Below are 16,805 nucleotides of genomic sequence, written 5' to 3'. Positions count from 1 at the left end.
TGGCTCTTCTGCCTGTTGCTCTGTTCTAAAGAGTTGACTGCATTAGGAAATCAAACAAAGAAATTAATACAAAGAAGCCTTGAGTGTGAAAATGTCAGCCAGCCCACAGTCAGAAGAAAAGACTCAAAGAGTAGAGTCAAGGTTGCTGTTGGGTGTTTTTGTTGTTGACGGGCACCAAAGTACTGCCATCCGGGGAGCAAGTTCTCTGACATGCGGAGGAAGCATTGACTTCATTAACTCGTGTGGGGGTGCGGGCGGGGGGAGATGTCCCTGGGAACTTTTGGCAGCCTTGAGGGAAAAGGATGGTGATGGTGTGTTTCATATTGAACTTGGCATAAATGAGAGTGATGGGGGTGTTCAGAGATCAGATGGCACTTCTAGTTTGTCTGCGAGAACCTAATTACTGACCTGACACCCGTTGCTTCAAATAGGCCACGGAAGCAGCTAACTGGTGTATGGGAGCATCTGGTAATGCAATTACCCTGTCAGCTCTTTATCCACTTGTAGCCCTGTCATTAGACACTTTCTTTTCCTTGATATTCTTAAAATGTAGAGTTACCAACCAGAGCAATTTAAAATGATATATAGTTATTTTTGACTCCTCTCCTGTCGAGGGAGAACTTCATAAATGATGTCACAATAAACGGAATGTGGGAGAAACCTCAGACATAAAATGTGTAAGGGCAGAGACCGTGGGAGGAAGAGAAAGATCATCGCTGGGGCTCCCAAGCGCTAATGAATTAACAGGGAAACGGTGTTAATGAGTTCCGAGGAGGGGTTGTTGTCAGAGGTTTCGAGGTAATAGTAAAGAGTTATGGAACCAGGAGGCAGAACCAGAAGCATTCAAAGTGGCCCCCGCGGCTCTAGAAATAGAGAGTAGAAAAATCCAGAGGATAGGTCCCCGAACTAGGTAAAAAAGTCAGGGCAACAAAGAAGATGATGAAGAAAGAGCAGGCATCAGGGGGTCCTGGACAGATACAAGTTGCTGAAGGTGCAGTGCCTGCTGGCAGACGCACCTCCCTTACACTCCTGGGAACAGGGGGGAAACGAATGAAAACGAGGGGAGCAGAGTCCTTCAAAACTGCTCCCAAATTAGCAGGGACAGCCTGAAGGGTGGAGAGGGGGGTGACAGAAGACTCTGGATGTGAAGTTAGCCACATCGAGTTTGGGGACACCGGACTGCAGCTGTTTTGAGTTGCGCATGGGCAGATTTCATTCTTTCCACATTTGACTGAGGAATGATTTAAAATTCAGAGAGTTTTAATTATTTATTTGCCCAAGGCTCACACAGTTCCCAGGTGGTACAACGGATTCCACCCAAGGTTTTTGGAATTTGCCATGAAAATGCAGATGCGGTCCCTGGCTCAGAGCTCTCAGTGTAACTGGGGAGGCAGATATACATACACCGCAAAAACAATGTAATGTGGAGGGAGTTAGAGCAGAATCATTGCCCCCAGTCTTTTCTCCAGCCCTGTATCCCACCAGGCTGTTCTTTCCTGCACCAGATGTTTGTGGGCATCACCAAAATCAAGGATGTGAAATGATCTTTTAAACTCCAGAGGTCTCTGGAAAACTGATAAGACCCTCTATGCAGTCCTTGAACAGCCGTTGGAGTTCAAAATTGCTGCCCAATTTATTTAGGTGAGATCTTACTGTCAACAGGGAACGCTGGTTGTCCAAGCCCCACAACATTCGACGTGTCTCCCGATCACCAAGGCTTTCTCCAGCACATCTCTTGTTTCTTTCCTTAAAAACCTGCTCGGCAACCACAGCATGCCAGAGTCCATGCTGGGAGTGTGACGTTGGAGACCAAAGCCAGAAGTAGTCTCAAGGAGCTTTCAGCCCAGAAGGGAGGCTAATACTTGGCAATGACCTCTCTTATGGACCTTGGTCGTTATGGATAATTGTCCTGTCTCAGTGCCTATTTCACTTGGTCACCTTCCTTAACATCCAGATGAATGTCTCTCTTTAAATTTCTGTCTTGTCTTTGAAAACTTCCCCAGTTGCACAAAGACCAGAAAACCAGCCTCACCCTTGAGTCCTTGGTGGATGTTGTGTAAACCTCCATGGAAGTGCTCTCCCATTTTACTGTCTTTGTCTCGTTGTCTGCTTGTTGCGCAGAGTGGCTTATCTACACCAAGAGAACAGGTAAGTTTGATTTAGCACTGAAAACCAAGCACCAACATGATGGCCAGCATAAGTGAGAACTCAAGAGACATTTGCTGACCGTATGAATTAATACCCCCAGTGTTTGAGTGAGTGGGTTCTCCAAATTTCCTGTTCATAAGTGACCTAAACGAAAACTAGCTTCTCTAAATAAAGGACTGTATTCATTTCATGGATCCCCAGAATCTCAGGGCTGATCACATTTCTTTTCTTCTTATGGCTTCTACGAAGCTCAGAACCTATTTGTAGCAAAATATAGAACCATTGGCTTACGTTTCCAATGACTCACCAAAGCAATAGCTTTTTTCCCCTTCTTACTATAGGATCACTCTGATTTCTTCCTCTGTTTATGTTATTCTGTAGCCTTGTCAGTTCTTTTCTTAAATAAAGGGAGTTACAGACTTCTTTTTAAGTGATCCGGTTATTATAATTCTCTGGGTGGCCACACTCCTTAAATGACTTGGTCATTGACCATAGATTCATTGCTCTCTCTTAAGTAATAATCTTCCCTCTCTCATTCTCCTGAGGGTCTCTTAGACAAAATACGGTATTGCACACAAGCACATTCAGATGAAAAATCCTATCATTGGTGATAACTTCGGATGATAGAATCTTAATAAACTTTCTGTGTTTGATTGGCTGGGATAACGAGAGATACATATCACGTGTGATAGCTGCGCGACAGAAGATAAGCTGGTCGTCATTTTCAGATAAAAATGCCCATCCATCCACAGATTGCAATCGGGGGCTGCCATTGGAGTCCTTGGTCTATTCCAGTTAATTAAATGCTAAATGAAATTCAGAGTCCTGGCTCCTCGAGATGTACCAACCTGTTGCCATGTGCTGCAAAGACACAGGATACAGTCGGCAAGGCTTGCAGGGGAGCTAGTAGTTGCTCACGAAATACATGCTCTCTTGGCAGTTCCCTTCTTTTGAGAACCAGTCTGCAGTGCTAACTGGCTGGCAGCTGACAGCTGTGGGTCGCACGTGCTGGGAAATAGGATATGGACATCTTTGGAGGACCATTATTCTGCCTGCCACACCCAATATGCAATTTATTGAGATAAAAGGAGAGACAGATGGGTAAGAAATTATCAAAAAACATAATAAGTGATGTTTTTCCTCAGGGCTGAAATAATATGTAAGAAATTGCATTGAATGTGCTTTCTTGGTAGGGAGCAGAATGAGTGAAAAGCGACCTTTTTGTAGACATGCCAATGTGACATTTGAAACACTGAGGGTGAAACACATATCCTAAGTGCTTTGAGAGAGAGGGAGTGGGGGAGGGGAAGAACAGAGAGAGGAAGACAGAAAGGAAGAGGGAAAGGGATGGGGGAGAGCTGGGGAGAGAGGAAGAAAAGAGCCACCTGCGATGAGTGAGCACAATGGACAGAGGGGCTGAGGGATGTGGATATTGTCACTCGGGTCTCTGGTGCCCCTGTGACCCGGTGTAAAGCACAAGCCAGGCTTCCTAGTTTGTTAAGTGAACAGTTTGCTTGTTAAGTGAACCGTTGGCTGCTCCTAACTCGGCTACCCCGGGATTCATCTGAGGCACCATCAAGTGTGCAAAAAATAAGTCAGCCAAACTCAGTTACTGAGACTCAGTACCAGCTAATCGACAAGGTGCTCTGGGAGTTTTTCAGCTTCTCCTACTCAAAACGTCAGCTTGGATCTGTCACCTGGGAGGCAGTCTTGTGCCACCTCCCCTCTGAGAGTTTACTGATACCAGTGTCCACTGGGGAAGCGTTAAGGTGCTAGGCGATTCCTTAAAGAGCCATGTTTCTTGGCACTATTTAGACAAAGACTGCAGCAAAGGGAAAGACGAAGGGTGCTGTAGCTTAAAGTCTGTGAACGTCACGTTGTTCAACAACACAGACTCACTGCACTGGCAGACATGTCTAGCCTGGGGGAATTTCTGAGCTAACCAGTCCTTTGGTTTTGTTTTCTGGCTGGCTTGGCCGCATTCTTCTTGGCTTTTTCCACTGGGCAAATATTTATGGGCACACGCGTGTGCGGATGGACTCAGTGGGTTGCCACGGTGGGTGACGGAGTGTGTCCTCTTCCTGGAGGCAGGCAGAATATGCTTCCCCTCTGGGTGTCCACACCCGTTGGTTCCCTTCCTGAAAACCCTTCTCTCCCGATCCGTTTCTGGTCATCCACAACCCAGTCCTGAGCTCTCCTTTCCCCAGAAAGCTCTTCCTGCTTCCTGTTTCCCAGTCCAGCCAGGCCCAGTGGCTCCTCTGGGCTCTTGGACTTCACCTCTGACAACGGAATCCCTAGACACAGTCCTCTCAGAAAGCATCCGGAAAAGAGTCTCTGAAGAACCAGCCGGCTTCTGTGCCGATCACAAAAGCTAAGCATCGCTCATGTTTTCCTCTTTGCCTTGGCTGCCAGGAGGTTTTGGCCCAGAAATTGTCTGAACTCATGTTACAGATACTGGCACTCCCCCTTTCTGCTGCTCCTATTTTCAATTTCGTTTTATTTTCTGAACGCGTCATCCCTGTATTTGTTTTAAACTGCCTTCAATCCTCTCTAGCAATATATAGGGCACAGGTGAATTTGTATCCATAAATACACAGGAGAGAAAATTGGAACAAGGGCCACAGTCACATGCTTCCCCAGGGATGAGACTCTGGATAATAATAGGAATGATGATCCATCACTCAGAGTATATGAGGCTGTGTGGATTACAGAGAAGTTGTGCAGTGCATCAGTCCCGTGATCTCAAACCTCAGAGAAACATCTGGTGCTCCCCTCATGCCGCAGCCTTGATTTTTTCTGAGTAAGACCAGGAGTTAAGCAACACCCTCATCAGAGTGCACACTCATCCTGGTCTATCGGGGCCCTGATTGTCTCCCTGTGTGGATGTCCTCTAGCCTGGACCTACTTGTGTGCTCCTCTGGGTAGAAATTGCAGTGGTAGAGATCCTGAGTTCAGATTTACCTTCCTTTTTTTTTTCTTCTTGAATAACTGATCTTTGAGAAAACGGGCTTCAGTCCTTTTAAGGCACTATTTTAGGGGAAAAAGTCCATTAAGGCAGGAATGTTTGTTTCCTCCCATTTCATAGATGAGTAATTAGAGGCGTAGAGAGTTAACGATGCACCCCGAGCCACAAGACAAACAACTGGGAACCACAGTTGAGCCAATCCGTGTCTGTCACTGTAAATTGAAGTCTCTTTTCAGTGCACTGTGTGTTTGTTGACCGAGCCAGGCACCTGCAGCTTCCTGATCCTTCTCACTGCTGCTGGGCAAGATCCCCCTGGGCTTCCACCCCTGGAGGGTTTGAAGTGCTTCTCAGAACCCAGGATCCAAGGTCAACTCCTTTGGATGCCAGCATTTTTTTTGCAGAACGTGGTGCTGGGAAGAACCTGATCTGTGATCATTCTATCTCAGGACAGAGGGAAAGTGGAGATCTGAACACAATTAAGCCATGAGTCTTATTGGTGTAAGATGGCCGAGGTTGCACTGCAAGGGCATCATTCCTGTGATGATCTACAAAGAGAGATGCCACTGTGGACGCCTTGCTAGTGACTCATCATTCTTCGGATCGGCATTCGGGTCTTTCTATTGTCCACCCTCTTACCTTCGCAGTGGCATTTCCCACAAATATTGATGATCACCTAATAGTCTGGTCAAACTAGCTAATGATCACATTTTTATCTGCCCATCCCCCTTCTTTATATTTTTATAGCCTTGCACTTTGCACATGTTTGGAGCTCAGGAAGAGAGTACTGATCATGCTGAATATAAATGAACTGTCAGATAGCTGAACATATATAATTGTGGGTTTTTCTGATGTTTGGGACTGCTCACATCTCCACTTCCACCCACAGCAAAGGAAATCAAGAGTTGCCTACGTTAGACAGAAATATATCCAAGATTTTAGAACATAAGATTCGAGTGACACAGAAAGTACCTCAAGGACAAGAGAACTTCTGCTCACAAAGAGATTACTCTTTATGACATGCTCTGAACCTATTTGTCATAGTCTAATTATAGATGACTCAAAGAGTGGGGCTTGCTTATCTCTCCCTGGGAGACTCTTGGATGAGTAACTTTCAACTCAAGAAATCTGGAATTTGCACCAAAATGTTTGCCCTTTAGAGTGACCTGGGTTTTCTCCTTTATCACTTAATGTGCACATATTATGGACCCAGTAGGTGCAGAACTTAGCTAAGGCAAATAGAAATAGAGAACCAGAAAAGGTGCTCGTCCCGGACAGCCTCGATGTGTTTGGTGTTACGGATGTAAACTACTCATCTTTAAAAGGCACATTGTGTGAGTCACCAGAAAGAGCCTGGGCTCTTTGGATGGGAGGAGGGAAGGAGACCTGTGTAGATGGGTTTTGGGGTTCCTTGCAATTGGAGCATGGGCAATGGCAAGGAAGTCATGCCGGGGGCTGTCACTGGAAAGTACAGCATGCATGAGTGACAGCCTGAGGCGGGACAGGGACAGTGAGAGAAGGGGAGGAAGCACAGCTTCTCACACATGATGGCTGTAGAATCTACAGGACTTGGTGACAAACTGTATGAAAGGTGGTGGAAAAGGATTCAATCCTGGGGCGCCTGGGAGGCTCAATCGTTTAAGCGACCGACTTCGGCTCAGGTGATGATCTCACGGTTCGTGAGTTCGAGCTCCGCGTCGGGCTCTGTGCTGACAGTTCAGAGCCTGGAGCCTGCTTCGGATTCTGTGTCTCCTTCTCTCTCTGTTCCTCCCCTGCTTGCTCTCTCTCTCAAAACTAAATAAAGATTTAAAAAAATTAAAAAAAAGGGATTCCATACTAATAAAAACATGGTAATACAGGAGCATGCTGTAATCAAGCCCCATTCAAAAATGAGGAAACCGAGCCTTGGAGTGGTTAAGGCACTTGTCTTAAATAAGTTGCAGAGCCAGGGGCACTGGGGTGACTCAATCAGTTAGGTCTCTGATTTCGGCTCAAGTCGTGATCTCATGGTTCGTGAGTTGGAGACCCTCACTGGGTTCTGCGCTGACAGTGAGAAGCTTGCTTGGGATTCTCTCTCTCTTCCTCTTGCTCTCTGCCCCCTCCTTCCCACTCTCGCTCATTCTCTCTCTCTTTCAAAATAAATAAATAAACTTTAAAAAAGTTAAATAAGTTAAAGAGCCAGAATTTTCATCCTCATATTCTGACGTGAGGGTCCATACGCTTTTTACTGCCTTGTCGTAAAAATAAGCACACATTGAAAAGTGCACCAAGCAAAACAATATGCTTTGAGAATGACTTGACCAGAAGATCCTTCCCTTGTCCAAAGGATACATTTCAGGGTTTCTATGGCAAACCACCTAGCGAACGCATGATAACATTTGTTAAATAGATCCTGTGCCATGTGCACATGCACAGACATGCACACACACATACACGTACATCCAAAAATGGACATGCACAAAGGCTATAGGTGGAAGAAATCTGTGACCTCAAAGGAGGCACCTTCCCGTTCAATGCCATTGTTACGTTGGGTGTGACAGCAACTGCCCAAATCAGTGCCCAACCCCCCTGCCCAACAGGGGTGTGTTAGAAACACCCCAGAGATGCTCCCAGTTTGCTTTTAACTTCCTTCCTGTCCTGACAGAACATTTAGCAGGATCTTGACCTATTGGTTCATTGACCAATTTCAGACCTGCCACGGCCTCTTAGATCATTTATTGGACATCCCTACATGCCAGGTATTTAACCAAGCCCTTCATATGCATTGGTCTCACTTGATTGTCAGACAAACCATGTGTAGGCATTGTAAGCCCTATTTCGTAGGTGAACAAATTGGTCTAGCCACTGGTCCAAGGATAGTGGCTAATGAAGGGCGTAGGCTAATGTGACCCATTCCAATCCTTATTCTGCAGCCGTTGAGTGACACTGTCTTACTGGGCCTGAGCCCCATCTGCCTCTCTCAGATCTCCCCTGGCTCAGTCCACTCTCAGCCGCCCCACATAACCCACCACATCTTATCCATCCCTGGCTTGACAGCTTCCCCAGTTTCAACCCATGAAACTTGTACCCAGAGCCACCCAACTTAGGTCCCCTTGGAGTGGGAACAGGTGAGATACCAGTGGATAATCATACCCCTTTACTTTCATATACGAATGGTCATGGGCTATTTTGTCTTCCTAAATCCCTGATTTCCCAAGGTTCATGGGATTTCAAATGAATTGCTTTTGATCTCCTTCAAAGAAAGATTTTTATGCAGGAAAAGGAAGTGAGATTAGCAAAGGTGATTTGCTACTGTTATGTTGAATTAAAAAATATAACGCAGAAAGAAAGCCCTAACTTTTTACTCACATATTTATATATATAAAACGAAATTTGGCTGATTACAACTTTTTAGATCTGCTGCTTCTCTAGTTCCATTTAGGTAAAAAAAAACCCATGGCTTTATATTCCCACCCACTGATTTCCAACTAAAACAGAATTTTGTTGCCTGCTGACCCTGCTGGCTTTTTAAATGAGAAACTTATTCTTCTTAAACTGCTGGAAAATTATATTTAAAAATCAGCATAATTCCATTGCCTATTCTTTCTGGATTCCTTGAATAATGCAGGGTTGGTTCCTGGAACAACTCTACATAATCTGATGTACAAATTTGGTTACTGACATACATGGTAACTGGTGATAGGCATTGTTGCTAAGCTACAGAATCCATTTGTACATTTTAATTAATATAATCTGAGTTAAGACTTTTTTCTTCCCTAATCTAATTACAATTTCTGGAGGTAAGACTTTGGCAGACTTAAAGAGATACTATGATAGTATTATATATATAATATTATATATGTTCTCTATATATTCCAAATTCTTAATCCACAGAATCGTAAATTCTAAAAATAAGAAATTGTTGTTTTAATCCAGTGATCTTTGGGATTGTTTGCTACCAACAGTGAGTAACTGGAAAGGTGAGTGTTTAGCCAGGGTCTGCTACTCACCACACCCCACTCCCCCATCCCCGTTAACCCAGCTGTAAATAAACTATGGCAGATTGCTTCCAGAAGATTATCTATATTCTAACATATTATTCATATTTATATATCTGTAAAAGATGGTTTTACTTCTAGAGAAGCTATGAAATTCTCCATCTCAGCACCTCTTCATTTACCTGAAAGGAATTACATAAGCAATCTATTCTAAATTTGTCTCTTGGTTTAAGATCTCAGGGCCTGGACCAGAGCAGATATAATACTTGGGGGCATTACAGCAAGTGAGGAAGCAGCTGAACCAATCTTGTGACCCAGATTGGAAACCAGGAAGTCCAAGCCAGGCAGTGGGTAAGTCATCAGATCTGGGAAGGGCTGAGACATCCGTGGAAGGGGAGTCATGAGACTGGGATCCTAGAAGGCAGGGAGTTGGTCTGGGCAGTGAAGTGCAGCAGGGATTAGGGCAAGAGGTTCTGGATGGAGCCCAAGAATTTTTCATGGGTTTATGAAAACCATTCTGCATGTGATGACAGCCATGTAGTATAAAGCTACATCTGCTGGCTGCTGAAGAGATGAATTAATCAACTGAGTTGCTTGAATGAAAATAAAAGATGGCACCAATTATAACTTCCAGTATTTTAACACTGCTACAGCTGGTGTTGGGCTAAGCCTTACCTGTGTTAGCTCCCCTTACTCTCATGACATTCTCATAATAGAGTTGATGCTTTCATTTTTCTCTTCTTACAGACAAAGAAACTGAGGCTCATAAAACTAAAAGGTTACTTCTCCAAGGTTGCACAGGATTGTAGTGAGAGAGGTTGTGTTTGAATCCAGAGTGTTTGGACTCCATAGTCCACAGTCGTTCACACGAGGCTGTACTGCATTCCAGTGAGACTGAAGACAATATAGAGGGCCGACCTCATGAAGAAATGTTCCCTTCTTTACAATGGTATGGATTTCTCCTCTGCAATCTGGCTCATAAAGAATCAGCACAGGTCTCTTTAAAATGCAAAGGCATCCAGGAACATGATAAGGATACGATGGAGAGCCAGTCCTACAGCATGTAGAGGACTCCGAGAAGAATACTCTTCCTCTACTCCTGGTAAAGTCTTATGTTTTGCTATTTATTTATTTACTGCACAAAAATCCAAGGAGAGGTAACTGTGCTTCCGGAAATACAGAGACTATGACCCCTGTCTAGGGGAGCTCAGAGGCTAATGGAAGGAAGACCTGGAAACAAGGAAGTGGAAACATTTTCTTAAAGTGCGAAATGTATTACATCCATGGAACAAAGGGGGCAATGGCAAAATACGCTTGGGGTGATGGAGAAAAGCATCACAGAGAGAAAAGGACCTTTAAGGAGTGCAGGTGGGTTGGAAGCAGGCAAGGGGGTGTTTCACTGGGAAGGGCCAACATACTTAAGGTATGAAGGGAGGCAGCAACACGGCTTATTGGGGAAACCCTGTGCAAGAACGTGGTACCAAGAACCCTGGGCAAGAAATTAGCACCACCCCAATAATCCAAGAATTTCATTGGTCCCAGTGGGCATGGAGGTCAAAAAGGAAGGCTTTTACCTCTCCCCAAGCACTCCATTGGCAGTGGCTCTAGTGTCCCTGAGAGTCTTCAGTGGTGGGAGGGGCAGCTGTATGTGAGAGTGGGACAGTGAGGAATGGCTTGATGAAATGAGAGTAGCATTTGCTCTGAACAATTCTATCTTCATTGTTATCTCATCAAAAACAAACAATTGCACAGTCAGCTCTGGAAAGCCAGGTAATAATATGCAATTCTTTGACTGTCCTCTGTAACCTTTTCCATTTTCTCACATGTCCTTAAAAAGACAGATAGAGCTACAGATGATTATCAGGTAAGGAGAGAAAAAGATAAGCAAACACAAAGTAATAATATAGTTCTCTGAAATCATTGGCTGTTCCCCTGCCGAGGATGTGCACTCAAATAAGCCATTATTTAACGTCTTCTTCTGCTTCTTAATAAAAATCTCATGAAGGCAGGGTGTTTTCTCATTTCCACCCCTGGCTACCTCTGTGAATAGGCTCTGGAAAGTGGAATGTTTCTTTGGCTTCCCTCCCTGCTGTTCTAGCTATTTCTCCCACCCCAAGGTCTTCCAAACTTCCCATTGCATGGGACATGCAGGAGCCCAGCGCTCAACGGCTCCAATTCTCTCCTGTATTCTTTTCAAATCACACTGATTTCTTCATTGTCCCCTGGATCACAACATACATTTCTATCTCTGCACATTCGTTCAGGTAATGTGTACAGCTTTCAACAGGCTCTTCCTTTCTCACTTTGTTGGTTCCATTTTCTGAGTGGAGGTCAGGGAGTGCGGGCAGGGGATAGGCAGGGCAAGGAGAGGTAGGCAGGGAGGTCCGAAGGTGGGCAGGTCTGGGTGAACTTGAACAAGACCTGGAATGCAGCCCTGGAAACATGGTAGACCCTCACTGAGTGTTTGTGCATGGATGATCACAATTATTGATGGACCTCTAAGCTCAGGCTCAAGTTATACAGCAGACCTTAAGATCGGAAGAGAATGGTGATGGGCATCTGGCCTCTCTTCCATGAGCAATGAAGACAAACCTTATACCCTGCAAGTTTTAAGAGGAAACTCTGTAAAACTACGATTTAGCTGTCTCTCTAGAACTTTGGTCCTTCTGACTTCTGACCTCTAGAGGCACTAAAGTAGGTTGTGGGCTGCTGCTTCCTCCCTCAGGTGATTGAGTCCTGCGTTCTGGAATTCCCACAGAAATTCAGAGAAGGAATGGGTGTGATTCCCTTCACCCTGGACTCCTTTCTTCTTTACTCACATGGCCAAGACCTGCCCATTCTTCTAGCTTTGGTATGCCCAGCAGCCAAATTCTTGTGCCCTCAGTCGGTCAGATTGCAGGACGAAACACAGAACAGTCTGTCGAATTTGAATTCTAGATGAATAACAAATACCCTTTTAGTGTAAGTATACCACAAATATTGCATGGGACATTCTTATACTAGGAAAGTATGTTGTTCATCAGAAATTCACATTTCAGTGAGACCCTGGACACCCTCGTTGGGTATCCTCCTTCTGACACTGGCGCACTCCGAGACCAACACTCCCTCCTGGTCCTGAGTTTATCCTGTGCTCCCTCCCTCTTTCTTCTCCTCCCCTGCTTCTCAGAAGCAAACCCGAGGGTTCCCACCACCCTGGTCCCAGACACAGCGATCCCTTCTTTTAGGTGGTTGCGGTTGCATTCCAACCAATATCTTTGTTTCCATCCCTGCCTGCTTATGTGTGTCTTTGTTCAGAGAGACTTCTCTAAAGTATGAGTCTAATGAGGTCCTAACTCTGCCCAGAACCCCCAGAATGAATTTCAAAGTCCTTCCAATACCCATTATTGCCTCTCTTTCACTTTGCGCTATTGTATCTGCAACCTTCCAATCTGCTGTACTCTCCTCTTCTTACTCTTTCCATCCCTTCCGCTGCATTCCCAGCACACATCCTACCTACCCCCCCATACTCACCCCTCCACAAGGCTGTTGGCTCCCCAGGCGTTCGGTTCTGGAAGCTCTTCCCTCTATGTCCCTATGAATGTCCTCCTGGCTCCCTCCCTCACTACATTCCCATCAGCCTGCCAGAGAGCTCCTGCTTTCCCTCTGTTGAAAATCCTGTTTTTGACTACTACCCTCTGTCGCCATAGCCTGCTTTATTTACTTCATATCACTTATGATATGTGACATATTGTATATTCATATATTGTTTGTTTATGGACAGTGTTCCCCATGACCATTTCCACAAAGGTAGGAATTTGAGCTGTTTGGAGCCTCCTAGTATGCCACTGCCTGACACAGTGCCTGGCAGAGAGTAAATACTTAATAACTATTGGTAGAATGGACAAATGAAGGAATGCATGAGTGTCTGCCTCTTTTCCATAACTGGCATTTCCAAATGCCCAGTTCCTAGTGCAAAACCAGAGACATAGTAAGAACCTTCTAGATCCCCAGTGCCTCACACAGGGCAGGCACATAGTAGGACCTACATATATGTTCTTTGTATCAACTCTTGAAATTGTCTCTGGCATTTGCCAACGAAGCAGAAGGTCTTGATTAACATGCTTCTGGAAATCCATCAGAATGTTATGGGATTTGAAAACAGCTACTGGGAAAAAAAAAAAAAAAACTAAAGGAAGTAAAATCACAGTCTTGGAAAACTTTGCTTTGAGTGTTGCAAACATCTTTAATAGATCCTGACTTCAAGCTTTCTCTGCGGGGTTTTGAAGGTTCAGAACTATCTGGTCAAATATATCTGTTGAGGATAAATCCATATGAACAAAGAACACAATAAACATCCCCAATTAGGAGACCAGGCAGATAAAGGACACTGGCTTTTGTGTGTGGTGCAGCAGGAGGGAGCCTTTTCCCTCAATGAGCAAATGAGATTTGCTTTCTAGGAATGCTTCCTTATAGACACAAGCCACCCCAGTCTACCATTAGGATGTAAGGACATACCTCGCAAATGGATGGGTACTATATATGAAGGGTTTGACTGTCTTCCCCCCACCAGAAAAATTATGAAATGTGTGTGATCAGATCTTTGCCCTGGAAGGATCTATGTTCTGGGGCAGCATTACCCTAGAAGACTTTCTGTGACAATGAAGTTCCCTGTCTGGGCCATCCGGTATGGTGGCCATTAGTGTGTGTGACTATTGAGGGACCGCGTGGTTGGTGCCACTGGGGAACTGGCTTTAAAAACCTAGTTTTTTATAATCGATTTAAATTTGAATATCACATGTGGCTAGTGGTATCAGACAGCGTAACTCTAGAATACACAGAACACGGGAAGAGAAAGAGGTGGTGGTTGGGTCAGCTTGGCAATGTGGACATGCCCCGGGCGCCTGGTGAGGAGGAATCCGAATTCAACGTCTGCTCTAAACTTCTTGCTCCAGGAGGAATTTATTCAACCTCTTTGCACCTTGTGGTTCTCCTCTCTAAAGTGGGGATGATGTTAGCTCTGCCCTTTGGGGTTGTTGGAATAATTAAGTGAGCTGCTGTAGGGACAACAGTATGCATGATGCACTTAAAACAGCTGTGAAGAAGGTGGCTCTCTGGTTAAGTGTTCTTCTCTCTGTAAAATAAAAGAAAATACAAAAAAAGTTAAGTGAGGGGCGCCTGGGTGGCTCAGTCCGTTGAGCGTCTGACTTCGGCTCGGGTCATGATCTCACGGTCCGTGGGTTCGAGCCCCACGTCGGGCTCCGTGCGGATGGCTCGGAGCCCGGAGCCTGCTTCGGATTCTGTGTCTCCCTCTCTCTCTGCCCCTCCCCTGCTCATGCTCTGTCTCTCCCTCTGTAAAAATAAATAAACATAAAAAAAATTAAAAAAAAAGTTAAGTGAGCCAACACGTGTAAATGCATGTGGGACACTGCCCGGCATTTGTAGACGCTATTATTCATGCAGCGGGGAGGCCGGGAGGCCAGGTTATCTATTCATGGGGACTACCTCTCTGTACGCATTTTAATCTCAGGAAATAAATATGTGTCCCAGTTCTCATGAACCCGACATGCTTCACTGACACCCTATAGTGTGTGCCAGGTGACACAAATGTGTGCAGGATACGGATTCTCTTCTCCAGGTGCTCACAATCCAGCAGATTGCCCGCAGGTGGACAGAACGTTCCAGCTCCTTCATTTACCCCTCAAGAATTTACTGAAGCCCTGCCACATGCCAGCCCCATCTTCGATTTTTCTCCAAGTATTTTAATTCCTCATTAATATTTTCCAGGTCTTCATCTCTCCGGACTGCATTCTGGTTAAATGACTCAGGCTCTTATTCTGTTTTGCACAGTCAGCCTTTGAGTGTGGCCCACGTACAGCTTGAATATTGAGTTTGGGTCTCAATTCTACATTTTATAATTTCAAGGTTTCTTGTTTAATGGCCATTTTTCAATTAGTTATTATCTGTCTGCTAGTAATTGATTTCTGCCTGTGCCTTTTAAAAGACCCTCCCGTCTTGCTTTGTGTATGCTCTTCATTCGTGTATCAATTTGACAACTTTATTGTCACATTTAGAGTCTTTTCCCAATTGCACATGTTATTTCCTCTTCCTTACAACAAAGTCCACCTTCCTTTAGTTGGATTTACATAACTTTTATGATGCAAGCTGTCTCCACGTGGTTTGAAACTGTAATCTGTGAGCTTTTCTTGAGTGGGGACTTTTAATCTCCGTTCTCATCCTTAACCTGAGTCATGGCTTTACGATGGCTTCCCCACCTTTCTGGGGCCTCTGGTGCATGAACTAGTGTGCTTCCTGGCTCTCTGCAGCCTCTCACATCTGAGCCCGATGATGGGGCAGAAGGCTGAGCCCCAACAGTCCACCCTGGACTCTGGATTCAGTGCAGTGGTTCAACTGGGCACACTGGGTCTGAGGCTGCTTTCCTGGGTGGGCATGTGTGGTTGAGTATATTTTAGGTATGCAAAGAAAAGTGAGGTCGGTGTTTGCTGACCGGAAAGGTGGAGCGTGCTGGGGGCTCAGCAGGTTTTCACACACTGGCTCCAGGGCACATGTGTTTCCAGCCTTCCCTGCAGGTGACGGCTGGGGGGTCTGGGGCTAAGTCACCTGCAGTCCAATGTGGGCAGAGGCATGCTCACTTCCATGGCTGGCTCACAGCTTGTCCCCTTCTCTCGTCCCCCGTCTGCCCCCTAGGTGAGGATGTCTGGGACCACCTGGGGGGGTCACGTGACTCCGCTGAGCCCCCAACAGCCTTGGTCCCTGAAGGCTTGGGAGTGGAGTCCCCCACTGTCACGGACAGCACTTTTCACAATTGAGAGATAAACTTCTTTTGTGTTGAGTCATGAGACTTGGAGGCTTAGCTGTATAGCAATAAAACTAATACATCCCTCCCTTGTTCTTGTGGGCTTATGTCTTTAAAAATAATGCCTCCCTGTCATCTGAGTGAGTGGCATTTCAGGAAGGAACATGTTCAAGCCACCACGTTGACGTTGCATCTCCTGTCGGGGTTCTCACTGCTCTGGCATTCGGAGAACACCGCGTTTTATTTTCCTGGGCATGCGTTTATTTGTTTGTTTTAAAAATGGCTTTACTAGCATTTCTATGGATCGGCTCCAGGGAGAGGGGGGCTCAGTTTGTGCTTAGATTCCCATCTTCAAACCGGTTTAATGTGCTGCCGGATTCTATTTGCTAATATTTTATTTAGGCTTTTCCATCAATATTCATATGCGAGGTTGGTCTGTAGTTTTATTCTCTCCTCTCTGTCAGGTTTAGAGATCCATGGTAGGTTGGGTTCACAAAAATAATTTAGAAGCCCCTCTTCCTTCCCCACTCTCCCAATCAGTGAAGGCGTCTAGAAATAATCCATTCCTTAAAGATCTGAAGGACCTCACCTATGGCAGCTTCTCAGCCCAGGGCTTTTTGGAAGAACAACTTTCTAAAAAAAGTCCTCAGTTTGTTCTATGACACTATTTCCGCGCAGAGAGTCTATCCATCTGGGGTCAACTTCTTCATTTATGATTTCTCAGAAAATCATTTCAAGTTTATTTGCGTTAGGCAAACTGGTCTCTCACTTTTCTTTCCGTTGGTTTTCTGGTTAGTTTTTGAATTCTAATATTTTTTATTTAGGTATTTGTACTGTCAAAGGTTTTCATGCTTGATTAGCTTACTCACTCCCCCCCCCCCTTAATTCTTGGTTGCTGTTAAATGCATTCTTGGGTTTACTTATT

At 45.1% G+C, this 16,805-nt stretch overlaps 1 long non-coding RNA gene across 1 annotated transcript; it reads left to right on the top strand.

Moving 5' to 3' along the window:
• The first annotated feature begins 549 nt into the window (after window positions 1-549).
• Window positions 550-10,011, top strand: LOC128316117 (uncharacterized). Its single transcript, XR_008299644.1, has 4 exons — window positions 550-798; window positions 1,506-2,148; window positions 9,321-9,438; window positions 9,835-10,011. It is a non-coding gene; the product is annotated as an uncharacterized LOC128316117 (long non-coding RNA).
• The last annotated feature ends 6,794 nt before the right edge of the window (window positions 10,012-16,805 follow it).

This window comes from Acinonyx jubatus, chromosome B3 (genome assembly GCF_027475565.1).
Source record: "Acinonyx jubatus isolate Ajub_Pintada_27869175 chromosome B3, VMU_Ajub_asm_v1.0, whole genome shotgun sequence".
Classification (NCBI taxonomy): Eukaryota; Metazoa; Chordata; class Mammalia; order Carnivora; family Felidae; genus Acinonyx; species Acinonyx jubatus.
The sequence above is the reverse complement of the archived record's forward strand: the minus strand, read 5'-3'. Positions and strand labels throughout refer to the sequence as shown.